General features: G+C 36.0%; 1 pseudogene; it reads right to left on the bottom strand.

The window, feature by feature from the left end:
- Positions 1 to 2753: 2753 nt before the first annotated feature.
- On the bottom strand, positions 2754 to 8566 carry LOC127948952 (glutathione S-transferase LANCL1-like; annotated as a pseudogene).
- Positions 8567 to 24033: the final 15467 nt, after the last annotated feature.

The raw sequence follows: 24033 nt of genomic DNA, 5'->3' as shown, positions 1-24033 counted from the left end.
TATTTTATTAGTAAAAAGTGGGAATAATCCTCAAAAAGTACAAAAATTACCTCTCTTTTTTAGCCAAGTTGTTATATCTTGTGTGTGCAAATCAGGAAAGTTTAGGCCAGTGCAACAACACTAACTAGTATTTTCATGAAAAGAAAATCATTGAGGGTTAAATATCACATTACAAATACGAGGTCTGCTATTCACTATGAGAATGTCCTGGTGAAACATCTAGAACTAACCCGTGCAGTTAGCAGATCAGTCATTACAGTATTGCTCTGTGTTTTTCATTAGAGTTATGTTGTTAAGACATTTTACGCGGGGATTGTAGCACCACAGTGCACGCATTCAGTCTTTCATGTGACAAGCTCTTTAACATTTTTGCTAATCCTTATTTTCATCTCATTCTACATTCGCATGTGATTATGCTGTGTTTATGCTGTCATATTTCCTCAGAAGACACATAACACACTACAGAGCAATCACATGGCTTTGGAAGATCTGTAGTTCTGTGCATCATTTGGGCTGTACGTAGACTATTTAGTTAAATAAATGAACAGCTAAATAAATAAATCATTACCCACACACAAGTTTATGCAACACAAGGCACTGATTAGGCTGCCTTGGTTTATCAATAATACATCAGCAATGTTTGCCCCAAGGCACTCATTTTTTACTTTTTGAAAAAAAAAAAAAAAAAAAAGAAATAATTTTTTTTTTTTTACATGTAAAAACAAGCTAACATGTTTTTTTTTTTTTTTTTAACATATATATTAAGAAAAAATAGAATGACACACACACACATACACACAAATAATGTTAATGGTTTTGCAATGGGAGTGCTTTAAAAAGTGGAATGAAAAATACAAATTAGAATATTTAAGTCACAAAACATGCATAATGCTCAAAAGTTTATAATCTATAAGACTATTTATTTATTTAAGAAGTCCCATATGCACACCAAGCTGCATTTATTCTCATATTATCACATCCCAGACTGTAAGCTTTTCGCACTGGCTCCTCGCTGCAAACTGTGAACATTTGCACCCCCCCCCCCCCCACACTTTACATATTCTGCACAAATAGAGTTAATGTTCATGATTATTTACTTATTTTATATTTTTATCTTTTAAAGACAAATTCCTTGTACATGTATACATACAGCATTTGGCAATAAACATGATTCTGAATCTGATTTATTTGCAAATGTCGATCTTGTTCTTGTTGGTGATGTTTGTATTTATTTGTCAAATGTTTGTGATTCGGGGTATGCATGGAGATTGGTATTTTATATATATCATGGAATGAAGAAAAGATTATCTGCCATGTCATAATGATTTTGTCAAACTATGAGCAGAGAGGCCATGTATTCCTGAAATAATTTTCAACATGAAACTGTCACTTTTGATCAGTTTAATGAATATCTTAATGACCTCACAATTGGTAACAATCACTATCATTTTTGCAATCTGGTCCATATCATAATATTGCATTTTGTTTATTTTTTTTTCATGCTGTGTAACTGCCCTTCAGCTACTTAGATGTGTTACTGCAAGCTAACAGTGCAGCCAATGCAGAGACATTCCAGTCCTCTGAATGCTGCAGAAGTCATGGAGCTGAATTCAAGACCTCGCCCCTGGGCAGATGAGCTCTATATTTAGCCATTCTTTTAGGAGGTGTAGAGTTTCTCTAGAGCTTCTCTGAGAGAGTCGGTAGCACCTCAAGGGTGGTTGACACGTCTTAGCCCTTTACACCCCCACATCTAACCGAGCGAGCTAACTCCAGATCGTAAAACGACTGCTCAGGTTACACTGCTCTCTTCTGACGTGGGATCAGTTCCTCAGATCTCTGGGACTGCCGGTGCAATTACACCTCACACACAGCGAGACTGACCTCAGATCAGCTGGAAGCATCACTGAGGAGACCAGCGTTTAAAAAAAGCCATCGTATGGGCCAAGCATTGTCCATCAGCCCTTGAGAAAGTGTGAGCCTTATTTGGATTTGCAAGGGGGTTTTCAAGTGAGAGTAAATGACTCCTTAACTCACTCATCTTTATGTGAAATATAGTGGGCTCAAAAAAAGAGAGCACTGGTGAAAAAGTTTCCAATTCGCATTTTTGAATCCAATGCTTAAAATTTCACATTTTTAGCAATTTTAGTAAAAACACAATTAAATTAACATTAAAATGAAAATATCCTCTTTTTTGGTTTATTAAGCTTGAGTTGCATTAAACAAAAGCTGATGATTGGACATGAAGTTCCAACCAGTGGGAAAATACAGAGTATAAATCAAATCTAAAAGGTTTAAGATTTCTTGAAAATTGGCAAATAAAGGCAAAGCAATTCTTTAATCAATTCTAACAAACAAACGAGGCATTTCTGCATCACTCTGGTGGGATGCTCTATTTGTAAGCAGTGTTTTTATTTCCTCCTTGACTTTTTTATTTAGATAAAAGCAAATGCATGCTCACCAAGGCTGCATTTATTTGTTCAAACATACAATATAACATTGATTATTGTGAAACATAAATGCAATTTTATAAAAACAGCTTTCTATTTTAAAATGGTATTTATTCCTGCGATAGCAAAGGTACATTTTCAGCAGCCATTACTCCATTCAGCATCACATCATCCTTCAGAAATCAAAAGTGGAAAACAAACACTTCAATATGTGTATATATATATATATATATATATATATATATATATATATATATATATATATATATATAAATTATTAATTTAACAAATCTTTTCCTGATAAAAATACTATTTCTTTTTCTTTCTTTAAAAAAACTAAACAAAACATGCTGACCCTAAATTTAAAATGGTGTGTTATTAAATGTAAAGTAATATCCAGATACAAGTATCATTGAACTTCATACAGCAAAATGGAAGCTCAACTCTTATTATTTTGAAAAACACAGCATCTTCTTAGATTCACTTCTTCATTACCTGTGTGGACAGCATCCTGTAGTGCTCACATAATACTATACCAACTATGACAAAAACCAGCACTGGTACACAAATGTTTTCCAGAATCAAGTAATTTTGAGGTTAGACTTCTGGAAAATGGAATGTTTTAAGTTGCTACACACTGACTGAATTTGTCCAAATTTGCAACCCACAAAAAAGTATCTTTCTCTCTCTCTTACACACTATATATAAAATACACAAAGTGACACACTGAATTGTGCTAGTATACATTTTGGTCTGTGGATTTGATCTCCTTTCATTCATTTTGAAATAAAATAAAGCTCACGTACATCTACAGAAAGTGTAGCTAAATTAAAAGATCACAACTTCCCAAAGATGTACGAAATGGTTTAAACAACAGAGTTTTTAGCTCCATCTAGTGGAAGAAAGTTGTGGCAGTCACTGTAAGACAAGACACCACCTATCAGATATAACATCTGGTTTCCCCTTAATTGTTATTGCTGTGCAGATGAAAATGTACAAATACTGATGGAAAAAGTCAAATGAAAATGCAAAAAAATATTCCACCACCTAATAAAACCTAAAATCATGTTGGCAGTGCATCCTCTGATATAACAAGAGAGAAAAAAGGGGGATTTTCAATGAGTCATTTTAATTAAAGTAATACTAACAACATGAAAAATTCACAAACAAAATTAGTGCAATCTGTTAAGCCTATTGAACTATTTAAAACTTAATAGTTCTAATCTATAACCCTAATCTATACAGCCTAGATTCCGATCCACCTTCCAGTAAAGGCAAAAATAACATCTCCTGCGTACTGTTCTCCACATGTACAGCAGCTCTCAAAAGACTTAGCGTGAATTGTGACAGATCAGCGACACATGCAGAGTGAGACAGTACTTTTCCACCATTACAGGACAAGTTCTTCTGGCTCCAGGAAGCTTAAGCGAAAAAGCTCAGTCATCTGGAACAGTCTGGAATGAGGAACTTCCAGACGTTAACAAGGGTTTTATTTGCATAATAATGTCTAGACAGTTAAACATTTAAAAGCAGACCTATATTTACCTTTACACCACAAAAGCAGGGAACTTGGCTTTAGTCGGTTGCAGCAAGTCAGCCAGGAAATAAATTGTGCCTGCCATCCCTTCAAGAGGAAATATGATAGACAGGGAGGTATTTTAATATTATTCAAGAGCCAAACCTGTTCATCTATCAGATAGATCAGACAGACAGACAGATAGATGTATTGAGCAGTAAATCATATTAGAGTGATTTCTGAAGGATCATGTGACACTGAAGAATGGAGGAATGATGCTGAGAATTCAGATCTGCATCACAGGAATAAAAAACTATAAAATAGGGGTGCTCCGATCACGATCGGCCGATCGTTATGCGCATCTCGTCAGTAAAGCCGGTTTTCTAATCAGCGGTTAATTCCATCAGGTGCCTGATTTCTCATAGAGCAGCTGTTACTACACAGAGCCGTTGTTAATAGAGAAGATGCGCAAATCACGTTAATTTTCAGCGTTTATTGGCCCATCTTCTCAGTTAACAACGGCTCTGTGTAGTAACAGCTGCTCTATGTGAAATCACGCACCTGATGGAATTTACCGCTGATTAAATAACCGGCTTTACTGACGAGATGCGCATTAACGATCGGCCGATCGTGATCGGAGCACCCCTACTATAAAATTGTAATTATATTTCACAATCTTAGTTTTTTTTTCTTCTTTTGATCAAATAAATGCAGCTTTGGTAAGCTTAAGAGAATTCTTGCATGAGCTTAAAAAAATACAAATACAAATCGGTAGTCTAGATATACATGTGTAATGTTTGCTCTACCTTCAAACGTGTATCTGGAGTCCATGTTTTCCATAATTCATGCACCAGTCTGCAAACTGCAGATGAGAAGACATCAAATCCCATCATCCTTCTGCACACACAACAGGTAATGACAGGTCCCTCTTGACAGCACAATGATTTATAACGGCCTTCATGTGTTGCACAGAACATGCATAAATTAACCCGGAGACAAAGTCATTTCATTGAAGTGGTTTGAAAAATATTAGAAATACTTTATGTGTGAACAAACACTTTGCTTCATGTAGGGACTGCAGCTTTCCCTGGAGTCCACTAATAATGTTAGTCAAGGTCTTTTGAATCAAAAATATAATGTAGTACTTCACGACCATTTATTGCTACTGTATTTTTAAAAATCTGAATTCTTATTTAATCTTTATTTATAACACAACATGTATTGTCAGGTCGAGAGGGGTCAGACTCACCATGCAGGCTCTGTAGAGGTGTTTGGGATCCTGGGTGAAGGATCTTGTATAGAGCCAGGAAGCTGTATGCGTTTCCGACGGCTCCATGACAAGAGGCCATAGCCCTTCTTCAGCAAACCCCTCTGCCAGATCACCTCTCCACAGCGCAGCGTGTCCTCCACATACTGCTTCACATCAAACACCTGGAGAAGAAATCTTATTTTTTCTGGATGCTTCTGTATGTCTGCTTGTGTGTAATGTTGTTTACTCACACTTGATGGCAGTGTAATACCAAGAGCTAAAAACTAGAAAGAGCTTTAAAAGGTTTCTGCTGGTCTCAACCCCACAACAACAAGAAAATGTACACAAAAACAAACTATAACATTGATATCAACAAAGTTTTGATTCAGAGAAGAGATATCATAGTTAACTATGACCATAAAACAAACACACAAACAAACACCTTCTGTGGCTCAGTGGTAGAGCATTGTGTTAGCAGCGCAAAAGGTTGTGGGTTCAATTCCCAGGGAACACACACACTTTAAAAAAAAATAAATTAACTAAAAATGTATAGCCTGAATGCACTGTCTATTTGGATAAAAGTGTCTGCTAAATGCAATATATATATATGCGTGTGTGACCCTGGACCACAAAACCAGTCTTATTGTCGCTGGGGTATATTTTTAGCAATAGCAAATAGAACATTGTATGGGTCAAAATAATCGATTTTTCTTTCATGCCAATAATCATTAGGATATAAAGTAAAGATTTCCTACCATAAATATATCAAAATTTAATTTTTGATTAGTAATATGCATTCATTTGGAGGCGATTTTCGTATTTAGATTTTTTTGCACCCTCATATTCCAGATTTTCAAATAGTTGTATCTCGGCCAAATGTTGTCCGATCCTAATAAGCCATATATCAATGAAAAGCTTATTCATTCAGATTTTGGGTGATGTATAAATCAAAATTTAGAAAAAATTATGCTTAAGACTTGTTTTGTGGTCCTGGGTCACACACACACACACACACACACACACACACACACACACACACACACACACACACACACACACACACACACACACACACACACACACACACACACACACACACACACACATATATATATTTGAAATAGAAATATTATGTTCATCTATAATCTATTTAATATATTAAATAGAAAGAATTATGTTTTACTACCACTTTTGTTCAGTTTAATACATTTTGATCAATTGTTCTCCTTGCTGAATAGAACATTAATTTCTGTCAAAAAATATCACTGACAACAAACTTTAAATGGTGTCAACTGGTCATCTGGCCTGCTTTCATTACATTACAGTCACTGAAAACAAACGAACATCTTTTTAACACTAGAAATAATGGAGGTCTTGGTTTCATCCATTGGGATTGGATTATGAAAGTTAGACTACAATATCATCTTTTGTTTTTGTCTATAAACAACAAATATTTCCAATGTGTTATATTTCACTGTCTGCATGTCCTTGGTTACATCAGCAGATGACAGAAGCAATTCCAGAAATTGGGAAATATATCATATTTTAATGATAAACAATAAGAGCAGGGCATTTAGAAAGGGCAGATCGTGATCATATTGAGTGCAACATATTGTCTTTATCATACATAACTCATTCTAGACATGCATCCTGTGTTTAAATGTGAGGTCATGTGCATTCTGTCAGGTCTGAGGCCAAAAGAATGGTGGCTGCCCTGTTGAATGTATTGAATGGGGATCTTCTCCTGCTGAAATTGCTGGTTAATGAAGATGAGGGAGTAAAGGTAGCCCACTCTGCCATAGAGCAGCTCATCAGGAAGCCTGCCTTTCCCCTGCACTACTGACTGGTGCAAATGCAACAGCCTGAACACAATGCAGCAAATAGATCACAATAAGATCCCATGGGAATGAAACCCAGTCAAGACTGAGAAAGAGAAACAGGAAACAGAAGCTGAGCTGCCCTACAGACCAAGAAATCTTCCACATTTCACAATTGTTCTGGAATCGTAGTATGAGATTTCTAATGAACACCGGCTCTTGGGAGAATTCCAGCTCAATTTCATTAAAGTGGTAATAAGTCCTAAACAAGCCAACAATCCAAAGGAAATTAGATTCAATGTGGACAGCCGACAGCAGACAACACATTTTGATAGCCGTTCCTTCCATAACTTCCCTTTTCTGACCAAATTAAATGATATTTAACTATACTACTTGATTAAAAAAATAATCTAAATTCCAAATGTAAATCAAGTTTATGTGGGTCAGTGACAAATAAGGATGTCTGAGATGATGACAAAGGGACAAAGTTCATATATAATTTATTATTCTTTGAAGAGTGATGTCACTGACTCTGGAGCAGGGTCAAACAACATCTGACCTGTTCACACACTCCTCAGCCTCTTGAGGTTTCTGGAGTCGATGATAGACCACTGCAGAAACAGGCAGCGGCCCTGCATCCCCTCACAGGAAGGTCACTCAGCTTTGTTAACCTCCTCAGACTGTGGCTGACATAGTCCAGAGCCTTCTGGAGGAAAGAGAAGTCTCCAAAGATGCTGTGGAGGTGCAGGTAGAGCAGGGCAATGCCTGCAGTAGGGGGAGGAGGGACTTAGCAATATGGGCCAAGGAAATTTATGACATACAACCATGAACATGAGAAGCATTGATGTGATAATAATCAAATTTTTTATCAACTTCATTTGAAATATCTTCTTTTGTGTTCATCAGAAGAAAAAAATCTTACAGCTTTGGAAAGATGGGGTAGATAGGGATGAGTAAATTATGCAGTATTAATTCAGTTTTAACACACATGTACTGTATGTGTATTCTCACCTGCCCAGCCCGTGTATCCAGTACAGTCCCTGGGGTCAGCGTTTTTTAGTCCATGCTCCATGATTGCCAGAAGCTCACTGATCTTGCTGCTTATACAACTGGCACAATGCTGGGTCAACTGCACAGAGCAAAAGATTCATGAATAAGATATGACGATGATTAAAGTTATGAAACACATATTAATTCAGTAGGGTAATGAATGTGTATTATATTCTAAGAACAGCACAGTATGATTTATTATAATTATTTATAGGAAAACTGTAAGTCTGATCAGTCTGAAAAGATATCGCACACTTCTCACAATCAGGGCCCAAGTCTCCCCAAGTTTGGGGCTTGAAGCCCAAGGATGAGTTGGAGTTAGAAAATGTGTTCTAAGAAAAAATACAACAAAAATATGTTGTTGGCTTTGTCCCAAGTCCCGTTTTGCAATCACTCACATTTCTCTGCATGTCAAATGGGTCTTGTGCACATTCAGGCCGTAGTAATCTGGATAGGGATTCTTTAAGGCTCGTTGTTCAGACATTTTTTGGAGTGACCTGAAATGAAGTCTATAAAACAAGAGGAGATTTTAAATTGACAGAGGGTTAGATGCATTCAATACTGGTTGTATTCAATGCTTACACACACACACACACAGACACACACAGACACACACACACACACGTACATACAAAAAAAGATGTTTGGAGCATCACAGGCGCGTTCTAGCATTTCAGGGACTCAGAGGCATATTTAAATTTTCAGTTACAACATTTGATCATGACAGGTGAATTTAGGGATCAATTTAAGCATGTCATTTGAACACTTTGGGCATCGTTAGCACAGTAGGACCGAACATCTGAGGGCAGCTTGAATTTGCACCTTATCGGTGTCTTTAGGAGACCGAACTGAAGATTTCTGTCGCATTATTGACGCACTGGGACGTTCTTCATAAACTAAGTCAGTGCTCAAAAGCCTATTATGTTTTGATTCACGATTAGGGCATTTCGCATGAACACACACAGGCCCAAAGTCCCGTTATAAACCAGTAAAATAGTAACTATTCCATCTTTACTTAATCAGCTGTTCTATAAACCTGCAAATCACTTATTTGGGATAAATTATAAAGTTTAGGGATATGAAACTGGGGTCAATAAACACACGCCCCCTTTTGCGTCATGCGTTAGGATGCTACTTGTGTCAAACGCACGCAGTACAGTATAACGTTACAGGCTACAAATCAACAGTACGTGTTTCTAATCAAATGCAACCCTGCTAAATAACTTTATAAACAACGCTTATTTTATTTTTAATAATAGTCAACATACCGCTGTTGTAGAGCTGCACTGTTGAATTCTTCTCGTCTGATCGCAGGACGGTCTGTTTGTGAACAGCTCACTGCAGCCATCTGGTGTTGAGAAGGGTTACTACTTTACTACACTATTTAGCTCATAAGAGGCCAGAATGAGATGATACTGCTGAGATGATACTGTTTTCCCCATTGCATAACGTGGTAAACCAAAGTTAAAGTTAGAAAATGTAATTCAACTTATTACGGTGATCTTTAATAAGAATTGAAGAAGAATATAATAGCAAATATTTAAGAATAACACCATAGACAATAAATGAAGTGAAACCAGAATGCCTTATAAGATTATGTGCATTTGTTTATACATTTTGGACATCAAATGCATAATTGTAATTATTTTAAAAGGAAACACTGGTTTACAATATAGCTTCAAGTGGGAAGAGATAATAATACGATAATAATATTGCAGTCATTTATAGGATAGTAATTTGAATAATATAAAATATATGAGATCACACTGAATGACAAGTATATGGCAGCAGCTCAACAAATAACCAATGATTCATACATTTCATAAATATTAATATTATTAAGCAGAGAAACACAAACAAAGTTCAGATATTTAAATCAGCATGACATCTAACAAAGGAATTACCTAAAAGAAACTTTGAGAAAGTAATAACTGGTAAGAGATGATTTCTTTTGAATATGTATCATCTGATTTGCTCTAACCTCTTTGAGAGTCTCATCAGAACTTAAATCATTTATGAGGGACTGAATGATAGTGATGGATCCTGAAACACTGAAGAGCGTGATCATGTTGCTGCCATGGCGATGGAGCTCTGATAGACTGATGTTCAGTAATGCATTTGACTCAAGAAAACATATGCATGTTTCATGGTATCCAAACTTTCCATGAACTTTCCAAATCTGTGATTTTTAAAACTCACAGAATAAATCTAAACAATTGTTAGTGTTTGAATGTCTCAAAAGTGGCAGAAATCACTGAAGTAAATCCTCATATTTTAATGCAACTCCAAGAGAAATCTCTCTCTCTCTCTCTCTCTCTCTCTCTCCCTCACACACACACACACACACACACACACACACACAATATACTTCTGATGTTTCAACAACTACATTTTTTTAAATTTACATGACCTTTCCATATAAAATTATAGTTCATTGACTATAGAAACCATGCATTATCTTTCAGTTTTAGAAAGCAGTGCTTTATTTTTGTCCATAAGAAGCACATTTGATGTGGAATATCCTCAGTGCTTTTACCTGAAAGGTCACTCTGTCATGAAATGATGGAGATGCATATAGAGCTGACAATAAAAGAGCACTTTTATGATTGTACAACCCAAGTTGTTATATAACTTTTATAAGGTTTAGATTTTTCTACTGCGAAATCTCCCTGTGGTCCTTTAAAAACCATTCAATGTAATGTGATCCACTTTTTCTTCACTTCTTCTCAACCTGTAGGAACGTAAATAGCACAAGTGAGATATGAGATATATTGTTAGTAATATTTCAAGACAAAAAAAACTTACTCGACTGAAACAAGCGTCTGCTAAATGCATATATATATATATATATATATATATATATATATATATATATATATATATACTGTATGTCTGTGTGTGTGTCAGGCTTGACAGCATAACTCCATAACTGTCTGTGAAGTCTCATGATTATTATTACTATATCTGCTATTATTACATACATATCATACTTCTTAGCAAACAGCATACAGTAAGTACAAAAACACTCACGATATTGTGATGGGATCGACAATGTCACTGGAAAGGTGCATTGCATGGGCAAAGGCACTAGAGCTTTACCAGTGTGCTCAATCCTCAACATGCAAACCTCCGCCAAATTGAGTAATGGAAATTTGATCAGAACGTTAAAGCAAAAATGGCCCAGTACAGTCCACTCCCACTACTGCCAACAATGTGGATAATCAGACTGCCACTCTCCTACTTAATAGAAGCATGGCAAGAACTCAGCCTGAATACTGATCTCCTCTCTATTCTTCACTAACCCTCAAAGGACAAAGTTCAGCAATGTTCTTTGTGCGTAACGACCTACAGTACGGCACGCGGGTTTAACAAAGAATAGTTCTGTTATGTTTGTGATTACAGTGTCGCTGAATGGGTTTGAGCGTGTGGGTGGTCATTATGCTTGAATATGTACAGGATGATTACTGTTGGTGTCATTGGCTAACTCCAGCTCTGTGAATGACGATGCTGTATGGAATTTGTAGAGTGAACAATGGCTTTTCTCTGGTGGCAATCACCTGTATAATTACTGTGCAGTTTGGGAACAATGGCTAGATCTAAGAGGTAATTGCACAGGTATATAATCCCTGTCTCTCACCACTCAGAAAAGTTTTAAATATCCAATAGACGCACTTGGAGATGAATATTAAGTGTTTTTGAAAAGCCCTTAGTGTGTGTCCCTTCAAACAAAGGATTTGGGTTTGAGAGCAAGACATTAATTATATTAAGAGGATGAAAATCAGACTTTTCTTTTTCTCCGGTGTATGTCCGCTTGGCTGTTGAGTCAATTACAAATCAGTCAGAATACAGTTATACAACAAAGGCAATTCTAAGATTGTTCTATGCCAAATCAAAGATATTTTGAGATGATTGTGATGATTTAACCTTTCACAATTGAATTAGAATTCTTGATTTTTTTTTTTTTTTTTACCTTTACAGTATATTAAAAATAGTCCTTTACAAAACAATCAGCCTATATTGCTTATAAGGCAAACTCTACCTATTACAGTAATTTTCACTACAAGTTAAATTTTTGGAATTTAAATAAAGCGAAAATAAAATAAAATTTAGAGCAAAAATTTAGATTAAAATGTATAGTTCGCCCAAAAAATGAAAATTATGTAATTAATTACTCACCCTCCTGTACTTCCAAACCTGACGACCTTTGTTCATCTTTGTAAAGCAACATAAAATATTTTTGATGAAATTCAAGAGCTTTCTGACGCTCCATAGACAGCAAGGGCCCAGAAACGTAGTAAGGAAAAGTTAAAACAGTCCATGTGACATCAGTGGTTCAAACCTAATTTTACAAAGCTATTTTTTTTTTTGTGCGCAAAGAAAACAAAAATATTGAGTTACCATGCATCTTCCGCAATTATCGTGAGTAACATGACACATGCATGTGTTCCTCTGCATGTAAACAATGCATGTGCATGGTGCTGCTGTGCCCTGTCAACAAGCAAAGGAATCAAACGCTGTACACACTGCAACCAAATTGGACAACAACTTCCCTGCACTATTAAACTAAATCTATGACGTCTGCCATGAATGAAGTGAAAACAAAATGAAAAGTGTCAATTAAGTTTTTACAGCACTGAGCTGTGTTGAGTTAATGGATGCAATGGCCAATCAGAGGGGTTTAGATTAGTCATGGCTAATGCGCTGACGTTTTGTTCATTGTGTGTGGCCGCTGACTGAATTCAGTACTCTCATTAATTCTCTTCTCATAAACAACAAAGCGCAGATGTACATGCGATTTCACACTGTAGACAGAGTCACTGATTAAAACAGGAGTTTGTTTAAGAGCGCTTAAACTGGCCCTAGACTGAGTCAGTGATCTTTTTCTTTTGCTCGCTTTGTATATTTAATTATTAGTTTTCTAAACAACCATGTTCATTAAAGAATTAGTAACTTCCAATGTTTTCATTTTCCTTTTTTAATATTTGATTAAATATATTATATGAAATGTCTGTTACTTGCCTAAAAAGACGGTTTTATGACGTGCATAGTTAATAAATTACGCTACTAGACCACTTTTATTTATACATTGATTTCTTTATTTTCCTTTTAGTTAGTTAAATAAAGAAATAATCTAAAATGGTCTGCTGTGTCTTCAAGGCATGATAACCTTTGTTCAGTGAAAAATCTCAGAGTAGACCTACACCTGAATCTTGCGAGTTTTGCAGACTGGTGTCACGACCAAACCTCTTGTGTAGTGGCTAGACGGGATACAGATAAAACCGGAAGCTAGCAATAAGTTAAAGACATACCCATTGCAAAGCAAAAACAATATTGTTATAAAATATCAATATATATTGATATTATGCAATATTGATGTTCGCATGTCCAGTAGCCACAGCGGTGTCCCTTCTAGCCTTAACCAACTTCTTGTAGCAATTCGTGATGCGGCTTCCCTGATCTGATCTCAGCTCTGGAGCTCTGGATGTCGTATCGTAGGAGGCCTATAGGTGGCAGTATTGCCATAAGCACCGTATCAGCTCCCTCTGCCAGCGCGGAACACACGCTTTATTTGGTCTGACTCATTTTCTTTGTCTCCCCCCAACACAGTGTCTCCCTCTCTGAAACTACACCTGTGATATCAGTGAACCACACACCTCTAAACCAGACAGTTTGGGTTCTCATTTACCAGACTGGTATCCACCCTCCCTTCTGAAGTGTCTTTCACTCTCTCTCCCCGTCAATCTTGGCTCTAGCCGATGTGCTAACGGTCAAAAAATAGATTGTGTACCATACCATATTAACAACTTCTGCCCCCCAAAACAAAAAAGGACTCGCTACTTTCTTGCTACCAGCTCTTGAGACTGCTTAGACTTCCTAATCAGAGAGCAATGCTAACAGCCTCTGTGGACAAGTCCCTGAATGGACTTAATAAACACACTCCTCATTAAAAAAGAACTTGATTTAATTGCATGGGGGGGCTGAGCCTCCCCATCTTAGGGTCCCGCTGGGAGATCTCTTAATCAGGGGTAAAGCCATACTTATTGTTCCACACCAGACACCTGAATCTGAATGCACCGAGAGAAAAGAGAGAGAGGGAAAACAGATAAAGAAAACAACTGGATGGAAGCCCCAGTGAAGGAGAATGAGAGATGATGTGAGCAAAGGACATGTCAGTCAGAGAACAAAGAGAGAGGGAGCTCTAACTTATCCACAAACTTCCCTGTGAAAATATAGACACAGACTGCTGCACGCATGATGGAAAATGAAAATCAATTAGAAGTTAATTACGGAAACATTGCGAGGTGCAGTGTACCTTTTCCCCTCAGAATATAACGTCATGGAGGGCTTCATTTTTCAATATATAACACTGATGCTTAGCTCAAATAAAATATTAACAGTTTACATATTTTAATACGTTAAATTATTTTAATAGAAAAAAAGAGTTAATCAAGAAAATAAGAAGCAGAAATATCTTATTTCGAATAATACCTATGCCGCAGATATAATACCAAAGATTGAGAGAGAATGAATGAATGAATGAATGAAAGAATGAATGAATGAGGGAATAAATAAATAAATAAATAAATAAATAAATAAATACATGCTAAGATGTGGACTTCATAGAACAAAATTGTATTTGGATAATACCTATACCACAGTTTTTAGAGGCTGGATGTAAATAGCATGCATAAATAAATAAACAAATAAATAATACAAATTTGGTCCAAAATAAAGATTTGTAAATGTTAAAAAGCCAAATTTCTAATAAAATATATTTCTAACAAAATATATTTCTCATTAAAAATATGTCTTGAAAAACAAGGACCAGTTTTTGATATGTATGTATTTATGAATGAATTAATGAACAAACAAACAAACAAACAAACAAGCAAGCTTTGGTATAAAATAAAGATTAATACATTTGAAGAAGGAGAATTTATAGAATACAAATATATTTTGAATAATAACTATAATATGACAGATTTTTAAAGCAGGGTTTTAAATTAATGTATGGGTTAAAAAAAAATCAGAATTTTAAAGTAGAAAATAAATATTTCATTGTTTTTAGATAAATACATTTGACTGTTTTTGTCATGATTGTATAGGGATAATATTTTGTGGTATGTTGTTAATGAACAATTTTATTCATCAATTTTTTTTTCTTAAATCTTTGCTGTTATTATCTTTTTTATTATTATTTCTCTGTTTTTATGCAAATAATTGTAAACTTCAATAAACAAAGTAACAATTAATAATAAAAAATATGTATATAAAAATGAATACTTTTAAAATACTTTTCATTATGCACATTCATATAAAAACAAATATATAGATATTACATTTACAAATAACTTTGTAGCTCATATAGTATGCAACCCAGAAGTGATAAACAAATGAGTCTGAATTACAAAACGGACCACCCCTCTTGAACGTGATCTCTTCTGCCCCGCTGCAGCTCTCCGTCCAATCTCTCCACTGGGGTTTAAATCTCTTGAAGCTCGGATAAAAGCTGACAGTGGTTATTTCTCATCATGGCCTGGCAGTTTCATGTGTCACAAGCGCTCAATATGGGCATGGTACAGAAGTATAGAAGACTATTATGAATCCTACTTTGTGAAAGCTAAGCACTTCTCTATCTGGGGACCTGCCAATACTGTCATGTTTTATACTCGTCCGGATGGCTCTGGAGTTTATCAGGAACACTGACAGAACATTGATAGATCCGGGTGCATTGTGTTTCTATTCATAGCTAATTTCAATTTGAACTAAAATTACTTTGATTGCAAATTAAAATTAACATCACAAATAATGAAATAAAACATCAGCTGTCAGTTCACCTTACAGTTTAATTATAAAGTAACATGAGACACAGTTCTGTGCAATGATTCGTGTATCATAGCCCAATATACTTAAAAACTTATTGGTTAAATTTGCACAGAATGTACTCACCCCAAGGAAAACTTTACTGCTCAGAACTCGCTCTTTCATCTTTACAAATCTGAGCTCTGTTTGTGACATTTAAGATCTCTTCTGAAACTCTAGAGGATACAAATGTGAGATTAGGGCCTTTTTCTCAAGAGAAAAAATTAAAAGCATGCAGTCTGAAGTCTAAAGCAAGATCAATTCCTTAACATGAGATCTATGCCTATGCTTCCATTGCTTGTAGTCATTATATGGATGGATTCATACATATGCATTCATAAGGCAAATATGGAGCACACTCAGGAATACTGCAATGAACCCAAGATGACTGAGGTTTGCTTTATCCCGGGGGAAGAAGTGACTCTTGAACTAGTCCAACTTTCCCCTTGTTCTAAAGAAAGTCAGCCTGGTTCAAACACTGAATTGGTGGGATCAGCTCTGAACGCTGTTTTGATGTGTTACATCACAGCCTGCGTACTAAAGCTTTAAAATCTCTTTTATGCGTGTCAAATTAGTCATCGTCTGTTTTCAAGGGGGAGCACTTCACATAGTTATCTAAATCTCTGCAGTAATTGATAACGATTGGCATGATGGCAAATATGGCAAATGGTTTAAGAATTTTTTTTAGAATTGTGTTTGTAAACGAGCAGAATTCTTAGCAATTTGACACTTTGCTAATACTTTAGAATAAGTTTCCATTAGTTAATGTTAGTTAACTACTTTAATTAACATGAACTAAGCAAGAACAATGCTTCTACAAATTTTGTTTAATCTTAGTCCTACCAGAAAGACTCGGGAGATAAAATGTATGAAGCATACATTTATTGACAACTCAGCGAGCATAATAATAAATTTCTTTGGCGGAAGGCCCCGTCCATGGTTCGTAATCCGAGGGTAGCGAATCTGCATTTCCTGCCTGAAGACGAAGGCAGGGGCGCAGCCGACCCCCCTGGAAGGTAAGGACAGGACCATCCTGGTTGTGGTGGGGAGGGTGGAGGTTGTTGTCGCGTCGGCATCTGCAAACTCAAACATGTGTAAGTACGATCTTTTATACACCGAAGTATAAAAGACGTGATAGGATAATGATGAAGGTAATTAGTGACGAAGTAATTGAGTCTTCCTGGCAGAACTTTGGCTAAAGCTTCCATTTATTGTTAATTTCAACATTTACTAATTGCATTATTCAAATCAAAAGTTGCTTGTTAACATTAGTTAATGCACTGTGAATTAGCATGAACTAACAATGAATTACTGTATTTTCATTAACTTTTCTTAGAATATAAATGTGAAGGTTTTTGGTCAGCTGGGTAATAATGAGAGGTAATGGATTGGACTTGATATTTCGTTGCTGCCTATGTCTTATTTAGGTTTCTAAATACTGCGATATTGGCTAAATCGAGTTAACATGTTTATAAGATGCGTACATAATTGGAATAAGATCCAGTTCTGATTAATAGTTCGAGCACACATTGATAATCATTGAAAATCTGCATATTAGAATAATTTCTGAAGGATCATTTGACATTGAAGATTGGAGTAATGATGCTTAAAAATCAGCTTTGCATCACAGTATTAAATGGCAGTTTTAAAGAATATTATAATACAAAGCAATGAATAATTTTTCACAATATCACTTTATTTTTGATCAAATATATGCAGCACAGTTTGAGCAAAACAGACTTAACCGCAGTGTTTATGCATATGATATTCCTATATAAACAGCATAATCCAAATAAACTGAGGCAAGAAACAACATTTGCTGCTTAATGTCTTTGTATGACAAATGCATAGTCAGAATATGATCATATTTCAAATAATAGAGAAAGAATCTTGCAGTAGAATTCTTGGATTGTTGTGGAAGTTTTGAAAGAGACATTTGAAATCTTTTAAAGTCGTGCTGTCTTAGACTGAATTTATTCTCCATACAAGTTAAACACGCAAGACACATGACATGAATACAACTGTAGCATTATTTCCTTGTGAACCCAAGCAGATTTAACTGAAATGTGTGAAGCTGAAAGGATCTAACGCACAGTGTGAAAGATGACTGTTGCTTCTTTTATTGGCTGCAGGTACTTAACACACTGTTTTAAATTCCTATTAGGCGCCTCTCTGTGTTTCCAGCTACAGTGCTTGATTAATAGCTATATAGTGCTAGTGGTGGGCTTTAAAAACTGATCATTTAGCCCTGCTTATGCTGGGCTGAACGGGCCCTGGTGCATTGCTCAGGCTGTTTAGCTGTCTATAGTTGAAAACAGAAAAGCACTGAAAATTTCAAGCCACCCAAACATCTCAGCAGGATCTTTCTCGTTTCATCAGGCTCATTCGATTGGAGGATTCTTCTTTAGACGCCATGACTCCTACATGTTTCTGGGTTGATATCCCTTTACACAGCATGACAAAAGACTCAAGTGTAGAAAGGTAAGCACACAAGTTTTTAAAAATGCCTCAGATGTGCTTCGTTCACTAGCAGTTACCAATATTTTGCTAGGCTGCAATACACTGCCAGTTATTATTTAACCTTATTTTGCCTTTTTACTCTCTCATGTAACCAAACTTGAAAGCAATCTCTAAATCCCCTCTTCAATAAAACCAGTGCTTTTTCACTGTTAAAGAACCAGCTTTAAGTGGGTGGTGTGTATCTTTCATACTCTGGACATTCTGCAGCCTGGGAGATAAAAAAAATGTATTAATGGATGGCTTTAACAAAGGTATGTTTCAGTGCAAACTGTCTGAAGCTGCTTGTAGTCACACAGAAAGCATCAACATAAGAGCAAACCCTGAACTCTTCAGACTTTAGTCAGTTCGGGTGAGATCTTTATTCTGTAAAACAAATATAGCCTTCAGCTGCTGCATTTCATTTTTATTTTAAGGTCAAGAATGCATGTTTAAAAGCCAAGTGAATGTGTTTAACATTCAGGAAAATACAGAAATACTTCTCAAGTTTGAAATTACTGTATATTTTAGATATAATTTTTAGAGCTTGCAATGACAGTGGCTTATTGTGTATTTCTAAGCTAGTTAAAATTGTTGTATTATTTTTTTCTCCTCCTATTACAGACTGCTATTATTTGGGAAAACTGAGGCATGCTTCAATAGATTTACAAAACGCTTGAGGTTAGTAAGATTTTTCCCCTTTATTTTAAGAAGATTTATTTTATTTTATTTTTACTTTTATTCAGCAAGGTATTAAATGATGGATAAACAAACAAACAAACAAAGCAAGCTTTGGAGTTAAAAATTATTTAATTGATGATAATAATAAGAAATGTTTTTGAGCACCAAATCAGCACATCCTGGTCATTTCAAGCGGGGTCTTATGAAAACCAAAAAAAAATACAGTGGACATGGCTAATAACTGCATATTACTGCTACTAAACAACAAAAACAACCTAGCATATCAACTAACTTTATTTTTAATTGATTAATCAATTGCAATTGGCAAACAATGTGTTCAAACTTTAAAGTGTTAGTTCACCCAAAAATTCAAATTATGTCATTAATGACTCACCCACATGTCGTTCCAAACCCGTGAGACCTCCGTTCATCTTCAGAAAAAAGTTTAAGATATTATAGACTTAGTCCGAGAGCTTTCTGGCCCTCCACTGAACATGTGTACGGTCTACTGTCCATGTCCACATCATCAAAGTAGTCCATGTGACATCTGAGGGTCAGTAAGAATTTGTTGAAGCATTGAAAATACATTTTGGTCCAAAAATAGCAAAAACTACGACTTTATTCAGCATGGTCTTCTCTTCTGTGTCTGTTGTGAGCGCATTCACTGCAGTGTATGATATCCGGTTCGCAGACGAATCACTGGATCTTTTTGAACAAGTTCACCAAATCGAACTGAATCGTTTCAAACGGTTCGCGTCTCCAATACGCATTAATCCACAAATGACTTAAGCTGTTAACTATTTTAAAGTGGCTGACACTCCCTCTGAGTTAAAACAAACCAATATCCCGGAGTAATTCATTTACTCAAACAGTACACTGACTGAACTGCTGTGAAGAGAGAACTGAAGATGAACACAGAGCCGAGCCAGATAACGTACAAAAAATTGACTCGTTCTAGAGTCAAGATCCAGTTGCATCGGTTTTCAGATCACCAGTAGTGATGGGAAGCTTGGTTCTATTCTGTGAACTGGTTTTTGAACAGTTCGATTCAATAAACCAGCTGAAAAAAAAAAAAAACGGTTCACCGGTTCTTTTGCGCTCGACGTAATGTCATTGGCGATGATTGGCCTTGATTCAAGCCTTCGGTTTACCTGCGCTCATAACATTAGCACAGAATCAGTTCAGAATCAATCACCAAAAAAACAGTTTGGTTCAGACGCTCTGTGTATCAGTCTGTTTCACGCTGAATCACACATGCGCAGTTTCATCAGCAACTCGGTTCTCGAATTTTGAATAAATGTTGAATAAATGATTAATTATTGTTCTGCGTAGTTTGAAGAGAAACATTTTTTTTATCTTTATCCTGGATATATATATATATATACATATACATATACATATACATATATATACATATACATATACATATACATATACATATACATACATATACATATACATATACATACATATACATACATATACATACATATATATACATATATATATATATATATATATATATATATATATATATATATATATATATATATATATATATATTAATCAGGAAGAGGGTGGGGAGTTAAATGGGTGGTCAAGGCGTTTTTTTGGCAGGGTCTTGAGACCCCCCAAGACCCCCCCTGGCACCGCCGGTGCATACGGATGATTTCTGAAAGATCATTTGACATTGAAAACTGGAGTAATGATACTGAAAATTCATCTTTATCATTACAGTAATAAATTAAATGTTAAACTTTATTCAAATAGAGAATAGTTAAATAAATTGTAATAATATTACACAATATTACTGATTTTACTGCATTTTACTGCATATTGTATCAGCCCTAGTAAGCATAAGATACTTTTTTTCCCAAAAAATCTTACCAATCCCAACCTTTTCAAAAACATTGCATAAGCTTCCTATCCACTTTATGTAAATTCATAATTAATATTTTAATATTCTTTCAATATCTCATACTTCTGGCCTCCATTATTGATAATTACCGGCCGTCTCTATGGTAAAATTGGCCTTTGGTTCTGTCGTCAGCCTGGTTTTGATTGACTGGACATTCTATATTGATGTGTCTGCTAATAATCAGTAAAACAGCAGGTGGAGAGCTGATGATGGCCGAAAAGCTCGACAGTCTTGATTACGAACCTCAGCTCACAGCGAGAGAGTCAAACTTCACATAAAACACCCCGGGACCCAACGACTCTGCTGTAGTCCTTTCCTGTTTAACCAAGTCCACAAGAACTCACTTACATAAAGGGAACTCCACTGATTGGTTAGATGGTAACAAGCAGGCACTGACTCTCAGTTATGTTTACTTAATCTCTGTCCCACTCTTCAGTTTACTTCAGCCTTGTAGCTCTTGTTGAAGCCGCCCCTGTGGATGCTGTTGTTATGGACAGAAGTGGCGGTGACTCAGAGTCGAGGTCTCAGCAGTGTTCCTCACTCTCCTGCTGGTCTTCCGTGCCCAGTCAAGAGGTCCCGTCATGATGAGCATTATGGTAACGGAACACCACAGGAGGTGAGATGAAGAGAAGCGAGACACAAACCAGCATGGCTGTCTAGCTCCTAAGTGTTCCAGCCATTGCTCACAATAAACTTCTCCTTTTTTCTTCTTCCTTTGATTTCAGCTCTGGGTTCAGGAAGTTGAGTTTGATGTATTTAAAGGTGCACATTAAGGAAGTTTTACAGCCAAATAGTACTTTAAAATTATTCACACTCACATGAGGCTCCAGTCATATCTGAGGTGTTGCCCAACCACTTTGACTTAAAATATTTACATTTTCATTTACATTTAGTCATTTTGCAGATGCTTTTATCCAAAAGTGACTTACAATTGGAGGATACATAAAGCGATTCTTCTTAAAGAGGCAAACAGACACAGGAAGTGCTTGTAATGCCAAGTTTTAGACATTGTTCCAATAAGTACAAGCTAGAAAAAGAAGGAATAAATAAAGAGAAAGTTAGATAGATGGGGTGGGAAGATCATTCCACCAGCCAGGAATGGTGTACGAGAATGTTCTGGAAAGTAATTTTGAGCCTCTCTGTGATGGTACCATGAGGCATCGCTACCTAAGCGGATCTCAGACATCTAGAGGGGATTTAGATTCGTAATAGTCAGTGGAAGTAGGTGGGTGCTGAGCCTGTGGCTGTTCTATAAGCAAGCATCAATTTCTTGAACTTAATGCGAGGCGCAACCAGAACTTACTTGAAGTAGAATTTAATTGAGCATTTAAGGTTTGCATGTTTACAATTCTCTCTCTTCTTTTTTAATGTTTTATTTAAAAAATGTTTTAGTTCACAATTTTATGATCAATTATTAGTTTTGCAACCGCACTTTGAACAGTGTATTTCTACCAAAACTATTTCTAATTTCTAGCGTTTCCATTACCTTCCAAATTGCACAAATTGAAACTGCGAATTGAAAATACGACTAATGGAAACACAACATTTATCGTAAACTTTTTTTTTTTCTACACATGAGGTGGTTTTTCAGGCAATTTTAAAAAGGAATATATCGCAGAACTGAAATGGAAATAGTTTTTTCCTGCATTTACAGGCATACATAAAATTAAATTACAATTTTTTTAATGTACTATAACCTCTGAGAAACACCTCATAGGTGGCTGCTCACAAGTATAAGGGACTTTCCTTGCATTTAATTCTTGGATGTACAACACTGTTATGGTACAATTTTCACTTTCAAACTTTGGGTTTGTCTGTGTAGGCGACTAATGAACAATTCTCATGCAGACCCTTCCTGAACTACATCTCAGAGCCAATCTGCATAAGTGCTGCAGAATGTGTTGAACAGCCAAAGGGGCTTTGGCCCATTCTGACGTGAGTGTCAGCTTCTTCTCCACCTGTGAGGGGATGCTGACCATGAGCATGCCCGAGGGACACCTCTGAGGGCCTGGCAGATGAGGCAGCTGTCCACCGCTTGCATACTAATAGGCAGCCATTCTTCCCAATAGATGTTTTCCACAGATTTAGTCTGAATACCAACACACACACTGCTTTACCCTCTCTAAAACAATTGCTGGTAACCTTAACGCAAGCTTTTGAAATGATAAGTGAGTGCACTTGTCATTTTTCAACTGAGCAGCTATGTGAATTGTTCTGTATTGTTCTGTATGGTGCAATTAAGATATAAAAGTGTGAGTTTTTACAAAGAAGGGAACTCGTAAATGCATATGGTCACCATTCACTTTACAATGCATGTGTGTATCAGACTGATATAATTAAAAGCAGGGCAGTAATTTATTACAAGTACTCTGGATTATGTAATCAGATTTCCAAAATTAAGTACTTCTAATTAGGTTATATTACATTTTAAAATTACTTTGAATAAGATTACTTCGTTTTGTATTTACTTGTATACATATTCATAATTTAGATTCAGCCTAATTATTTTTTTTTTCTCCCTTAAATTTTTCTTCCTAAAATATTTGAAAGTCTTCCAGTTTCATGAAACTGCATACACACACAAGCCACTATTATAGGTCATATAATTAGCAATTAGTAACAGACTACAGTTTGTAAGTAATACAGTTATATATGTGTGTGTGTGTGTGTTTGACAAATAGTGAACTTGCAAGAACATGCTGTCACAATACACGTGTGTGTCAAATTCATTTTGTTTCACAAACAGCTCATCTTCTGGAGAAGCACATTTATCCTTATCCACAACTGCGAACGCTACACTACTTGTCTTACAGGTCGGACATGGTAGGATGCCACCACCGTATGTCTAAATGACATGCCTTTACCAGCGGCGCTCGACTCTGCTGACCTGACTAAGACTGTAATTGAATGCTTGCCTGTGCGGTTTGGGGTGACTGCTATATATAAGGTGGTTGTCAGCTGGCTCAGGATAGTGGCTGAGCTGCTTCAGTGGTTTG

This window comes from Carassius gibelio, chromosome B1 (assembly GCF_023724105.1).
Source record: "Carassius gibelio isolate Cgi1373 ecotype wild population from Czech Republic chromosome B1, carGib1.2-hapl.c, whole genome shotgun sequence".
Taxonomy (NCBI): Eukaryota; Metazoa; Chordata; class Actinopteri; order Cypriniformes; family Cyprinidae; genus Carassius; species Carassius gibelio.
This window is presented reverse-complemented; position numbering and strand designations above follow the sequence as displayed.